The sequence below is a fragment of the Corylus avellana genome, chromosome 7 (assembly GCF_965113065.1).
Source record: "Corylus avellana chromosome 7, dhCorAvel1.hap1.2, whole genome shotgun sequence".
Taxonomy (NCBI): domain Eukaryota; kingdom Viridiplantae; phylum Streptophyta; class Magnoliopsida; order Fagales; family Betulaceae; genus Corylus; species Corylus avellana.
The window spans coordinates 5529949-5537624 of NC_142496.1; positions in this window are offsets into that span (position 1 = coordinate 5529949).

A 7676-nucleotide genomic window follows, 5' to 3' on the forward strand; every position below is an offset into this window, starting at 1 on the left:
TATGTTTTTTTTTTTTTTTTTTAATTATTAAAAAAATAAACTTTCATTCTATATATTATTTAATCCTCAAAATTTAATTTTATTGCATTTAACAGTATAAATGATGTTATATTATTTAAATTATTTTAAAGTAATATTATTTAATAAATTAGTATACAATTGAAATGACGTAATAATAAAAATTAACTTTTAAATTAGCAAGAATTTTGTAAAATTTGGTGCTTGGAAATGCATTAGTTTTTGATCGCCAAAAATTAATTTTATTCAAGTTAATCATATTAATTGACATTGGATTCATTAAACAATTTGTTACTTATAACCACAATTGAACTATTAATGTATTATCATTCTAATTTATATGATTATATAATAACAAATTATACATATATAATATGATATAAGTTATAAGTATACAAATTCATACTAATACAACAATTAAGTACCTAAGGTACTTAATTGTTGTATTAGTATGAATTGGTTGAACATTTTTTATATATTTTTTTATATGTTGTGTTGAACTTTATATATATATGTTGTGTTTTTTTTTTTTAAAAAAAAAATATATATATATATAAAGTTAACTAGTTATGATTTAATATTTAAGGAATTTTTTTTAAAGTACATGTAAATTTGGGGTCAAATATTATTTATTTTTCAATATGGGCTCTTTTTATCTTTTTATAACAACATGGCCCAAGAAAACACTAAAAATGCAAAAAACAAATGAGGATAAAAAATGGTACAATGATAAAAAAAATAAAAAAATAAAAATAAAAATAAAAAAAAAGCTTAATTTTAAAAAAGCAATTATAGCGGGCGGTTACCTGTTTTATTAACCGCTAACCGCCAGGCGGTTACGGTTGTGGTTAGTGAAATTTAATAACTGCTAAGGTGGTTACGGTTAGCGGTTTTTGCCAATAACCACTAACCGTAACCGTATTGACACCCCTAACTTATACAATTAAAATGGCATGATAATGAAAATCAACTTTTAGATTAGGAAGGATTTTGTAAAATTTGGTGCTTGGAACTGCATTAGTTTTTGGATGGATATCACCCTGACTACATTTATTTACCGAAAAAGTTAGGGAGAATTGAAATACAAAATATTTATTTGTTTCAGCAAGTTGATCATATGAATAGTATAATTATAATTTTATGTAGAGTAATAAATGAGATGTTCACTTTATTTATGGAGTTTTGAAGACTTTGTTTGGAATATTTTTAAGAAATAAAGTTTTTAAGTTAAAAAAAAAAAATTTTGGGCAAAAACTTTATTTTTAAGCTATTGTTAAAAATACGTTTTGACAATTTTTTAACTTTTTAGACCCTTAAAAGCTCTTTTCAATTTTTTTACCAAATAAATATTTTTTTCTTTGAATTGACTTTTTTAGTGTTAAATGCACTTTTAGGCCCCTCAAATGCACATGCCCATATTAATTTGTTTATCATGACAAACGGAAAATTTATTTATTTATTTTATTTTTAAAAAATGTTTTAATATAATATGTTGTAAAATCAAAGGAAATAACAAGACAAGATAAAGAGATTGCAATATGTGACATTAGTTCTTCAAGAACTATGTATGATTCTTCTCTATTATTGTCTGATTTACATACTACTCAATACTCCCTTTTATAGGCATGAAATCATAATGGGAGGTTAATGAATATGAAATAGGGAATATGAAACAAAAGGGTACATCAATGTATTACATGGATGTTACATAAATTCTAAAAGATAACACGAATGTGTAGAATTCCAAGAGATGGAACTAAATGGTCATCCACTAAATGCATAAATGCATTTATAACACTCCCCCTTGGATGACCATACACTAAGAATATGCCTCATTAAAACCTTGCAAAAAAAAATAAAAATAAAAAACCTGTGGTGAAGGAAAAAGAGTACAATATTCTTGTGTGCCTTTGTATGCTTTAGCACTACCTCACTAAAACCTTGCAAAGGAAAACCCAGTGGGAAAAACTTTAGCGAAGGAAAAAGAGTAACATAATTATTTTACTCTCCCTTATTAGCATGAAGAGCTTCAATTGTTTACGATGAAAGATCCTTGAGTTGACGCATTTCAATGTTATTCACCAACTTCTTAAATGTTGCAGTTGGTAATGCTTTGGTAAATAAAGCTAACACATTGTCACTTGATCTGTTTGACATCAATATCACCACTCTTCTGAAGCTCATGTGTATAAAGAACTTTGGTGAAATGTGTTTGCTTCTATCACCTTTAATATATCATCATCTGATCTGTGTGATACAAACAGCATTATCTTCATATAATATTGTCGGGCTATCTTTGATTGTGGATAAACCACACTTTTCTCAAATGTGTTGAATTACTGGTCTTAGCCATATGCATTATCGACTTGCTTCATGAATTACAACAATCTCCGAGTGATTTGGAGAAGTAGCAACAAGTGTTGGCTTGACAGATCTCCATGAAATAACAGTACTTCCACATGTAAATAGATATCTTGTTTGAGATCTACCTTTATGCGGATTAGAAAGAAAACTCGCATCTGCATATCCAACTAATTGTGAATTTGAACCTCTTAAATAAAATAATCTCATGTCAATTGTTCCACGAAGAGAACATAGAACATGTTTGACCCCATTCCAATGCCTTCGAGTTGGTGCAGAGCTGTATCTTGGTATTAAATTAACTGAAAATGCTATATCAGGTCGTGTGCAATTTGCAAGATACATCAGAGCACCAATTGCACTAAGATATGGTACTTTATGACCAAAAATTTATTCGTCATCTTCTCGATGGCGAAAATGGTATTTTTTCACATCAAGTGATCGAACAACCATTGGAGTACTTAAATGATGAGCTTTCTTCATGTAAAAGTGCTTCAGGACTTTTTCTGTGTATGTTGACTGATGAACAAGAATTCCATTTGGAAAATGTTCAATCTGTAAGCCAAGCCAAAATTTTGTCTTTCCAAGATCTTTCATCCCAAACTCATTTTTTAAATAAGTGGCAGTTTTTATGAGCTCTTCTAGAGTTCCAACAAGATTTAAATCATCTACATAAACTGCAATAATAGCAAATCCAGATTATGATTTCTTAATGAAAACGCATGGACAAATTTGATTATTTTCAAATCCTTCTTTCAATATATATTCACTAAGACAATTGTACCACATGCGTCCGGATTGCTTTAATAGCAAATCTAGATTCTGATTTCTTAATGAAAACGCATGGACAAATTGGATTATTCTCAAATCCTTCTTTCAATAGATATTCACTAAGACGATTGTACCACATGCGTCCGAATTGCTTTAATCCGTACAAAGATCTTTGTAGCTTGATAGAATAAATAATTCGGGATTTTAAATTATATGCTTTAGGCATTTTGTATCATTCAGGGACTTTCATGTATATATCATTATCAAGTGATCCATATAAATATGTTGTAAACATATTCATTAAACGCATATCCAAACTTTATGTAACTACCAAGCTAATCAAAAATCTAAATGTAATTGCATCCACTACAGGAGAATGTTTATTTATAATCAATACCAGGTTTATGCAGGAAACCTTGTGTAACAATTCTTGCTTTGTATCTCACAATTTCATTTTTCTCATTACGTTTTCGTACAAATACCCACTTGTATCTAACAGGCGATACACCTTCAGGTGTTTGGACTACAGGTCCACATACTTCATGTTTTGCTAGTGAGTTCAATTCTGCCTGAATTGCTTTCTTCCACATTGGCCAATCACATCTACGTCAACATTCTACGACGGTTTGTGGTTCAATATCATCATTACTTCTGGTAATGTCAAATGCAACTTTAAATGAAAATATGTTGTCGACAACAATTTTGTTTCTATCCAATATTTCTCCTATACTTACATAATTTATTGAGATCTCATTATTTTCAGGTACATGTTCCTTTTCAGAGGGTAATTCTTCAGGAGATTCCTCTTCGGGAGATTCATTGTCAGGAGAATTAGCAGCTGGAATGTGAGACTTAATTATTTTCTTGTTGTTAGTAAATGCATCGGCAATTGATTTGCAATACTTTGCAAATGAATGATCCTCTAAACTTCTAGTTCACATTGATTTGTACGAGGATCAAAATGAGATAACATCGAATTATTCCAAGTGATTTCTTGTCGTGCTTCTGGCAACGACTTTTATTTCCCTAGTGATGAGAATTTGTTTTTATCAAAATGACAATCTTCAAAACGTGCTTTAAAAATATCATCAATTAAAGGCTCAAGGTATCTAATGATAGAAGGAGAATCAAAACCAACATAAATTCCAAGTCTACGTTGAGGTCCCATCTTGGTGCGTTGAGGTGGTGCAATTGGAACATATACAGCACAACTAAAATACGAAAATGAAAAATATTTGGTGGTTGACCAAATGCAAGTTGCAAAGAGGAATATTTTTGGTAAGTTGTTGGTCTGATTCGAACTAATGATGCAACATGTAATATTGCATGTCCCCAAACAGAAACAAGTAATTTTGTTTTCGTAAGCAAAGGTCGAGCAATTAACTGAAGTTGTTTAATAAACAATTCAGCTAAACCATTTTGAGTACGAGTATGAGCAAAATGATGTTCAACATGAATTCCAATTGACATGCAATAGTTATAAAATGCTTGAGATGTAAATTCACTCGCACTATCCATTCGAATAGATTGAATTGGATAATCAGGAAATTGTGCTCGTAATCTAATTATAAATTGTGCTCGCATTATCCATTCAAATATTTGAGCAAAAAGTTTAGTAAATGCAACGTTACGAGTGTAAAGTAAACAAACATGTGACCACCTAGATGATGCATCAATTAAAATTAGGGAAAATTACAGTTTACCCCCCCAAAGTTGACAGCGTTTTTCAATTCAAAAATCAAAGTTTCAATTTTTGCAATCCACCCCCACAAAGTTCCAATTTTTTTCAATTCGACCAATATTATCCCAAAATTCTCATATTGCCCCTGATTTTTTTTTTATTTTATTTTTTTTTTTTTATGAAAAAAATTAAATTTGGAGTTGCAAAAATGGCCAGATGGCCAAGGGGTGGCCGTATTTTATTTTTAATTTTTTATAAAAATAAAAAATAAAAATTAGGGGCAATATGGGAAGTTTTAAATATAATTGGTCAAATTGCAAAAAATTGAAACTTTGGGGGGGTGGATTGCAAAAATTGAAACTTTGGTGTTCGAATTGAAAAACGCTGTCAACTTTGGGGGGGTAAACTGTAATTTTTCCTTAAAATTATAAAATATTTAAATGGCCCACATGGAGGGTGAATCAGCCTACATATATCACCTTGAATTCTTTGTAAAAATGATAGAGATTCAACAATTACCTTAGAAGGTAATGGTTTGATAACAAGTTCACATTGAGAACATGAAGCACAAGGATAATCTTCTGGTTCTTTAAGAGATGCTCATGAGAATTATCAATTATTCGACGCATCATAATTGTTCTCGGATGTCCAAGATGATCATGCCAAAGCATAAACATCTTCGGATTAGAGCACTTCTGGTGCATCACAACATGTAATTCAATTATTCTTATTGTTGTATAATATAACTCGGAAGAGAAAGCAGACAGTTTTTTCAATATGAGCTTCTGACCCGAAATTATTGAAGTAATATAAAGATATTCGTCACTACCTTCATTAATGGTTTTAACATGATAACCATTTAGACGAATATCCTTAAAACTAATTAAATTTCTTCTAGATTTAGAATAATACAAAACATCGTCAATACACAATTTTGTTCATTTTGGCAATATGATATTTGCTCTTCTAGAGCCTTCGATTAGGTTTGATGAACCTGATATTGTATTGACACTAGCTTTGTTTAATATCAAGTATTGAAAATATTTCTTATCTCTAAGAATTGTGTGCGTTGTACAACTGTCTGCTAGACACAAATCTTTACCAATCATCTTGGAATTAATCATTTCATCAATATGACCCATACCTCCATATATAAACAATATATATATTAAAATTTCATTAATAAAAAAGAAAATAACAAAATATAATTAAATTTGACAATGTAAACATATTGTGATTAAGACATAAAGAAAACATATTAATTGTTGTAGACATATTTATCACCAATCAGAGGATCAGCATTTGTGTTAGAGTCTACAAAGAAATCAAAAGCATCAAGATGAGTGTTACCCTCTCCATTTAGAGTATCAAAAAAACTGGAGAATTTTCAGGATTACTGTGATTACAAAATTAATTTAAATCCACTTTTCTTTTATGGAGGCTTGATATAGGTCTACCAAATGTTTAGGCGTACGACAGGTGCGCGACCAATGTCCTTTCATATCACACCTGTAACATTTATCTTCATAATTCTTTGTAGGTTTATTCTGTAAACCTTTGTTTTCATTTTGTTTTGCCTCAGTGTGGTTTTACTTCTGGTAATATGAAGCATTTGTTTTGTAAGAATTATGAGCACGTTCCCTTTGACCTCTATAATTTTTTTTATACCACATCCACGACCACTGTTTCCTTTATTACCATGAAATGAGGTTCCATTTGCTTCAGAAAATGGTGTAGAACCCGTTGAACGAGATTGATGATTTTTCATTAATAGGTCGCTGTTTTGCTCAGCCACTATAAGACAAGATATTAATTCACAATATCTTGTAAAATTACACTCTCGATATTGCTACTGCAAGAGCACATTCGAGGCATGGAATGTGGTATATGTTTTTTTTAACATATCCACATCAGTGATTTTTTTTCCACACAATTTTAATTGTGAGCTGATTTTAAATAGTGCAGAGTTATAGTTACTAACATTCTTAAAATCTTGCAACCTCAGGTGCATCCAATCATAATGAGTTTTTGGGAGGATAACTGTCTTCTGGTGCTTGTGTCTCTCCTTTAAATTATTCCACAAGGTCAATGGATCCTTTACCGTAAGGTACTCAATTTTTAATTATTCATGCAGATGATGACAAAGAAAAATCATTGCTTTAGCGCGATTCTGCTGGAATGCTTGATTATCCTCCTTAATAGTATTTCCAAGATTCATAGCTTCAAGATGGATCTCAGCATCAAGGATCCAATATAAGTAATTTTTGCCAGAAACGTCAAGAGTGACAAACTCAAGTTTTGTAAGATTTGACATTATCTATACAAACATATATCAAGAATTAAATAAATAAACATTATTTAAAATTAAGTGATATCATACGCAAACCAAAAATTTTCAAATATAAACTATAAGACATCATATTCATAGCATTAGTATGATAACATTTTAGTTCATATAAATCTCACATGAATCATAATATGCATATGTTAGAATGTTAATTAACAAAATAGATAATAACATTACTAAATGTTATAGAAACTTACAATGAATTGAGAATACCTCATGGATAGCTTTTGATATTGAAGATCAAAAGAACACAATAATTGGCTAGAGCTTCGTGCTGATAATGTGTTGTAAAATCAAAGAAAATAATAAGACAAGATAAATAGATTGCAATATGTGAAACTAGTTATTTAAGAACTATGTATGATTCTTCTCTATTATTGTCTGATTTACATACTAGTCAATACTCCATTTTATATGCATGGAATCATAATGGGAGGTAAAAGAATATGAAATAAAATGGTACAACAATGTATTACATGAATATTATAGGAATTATAA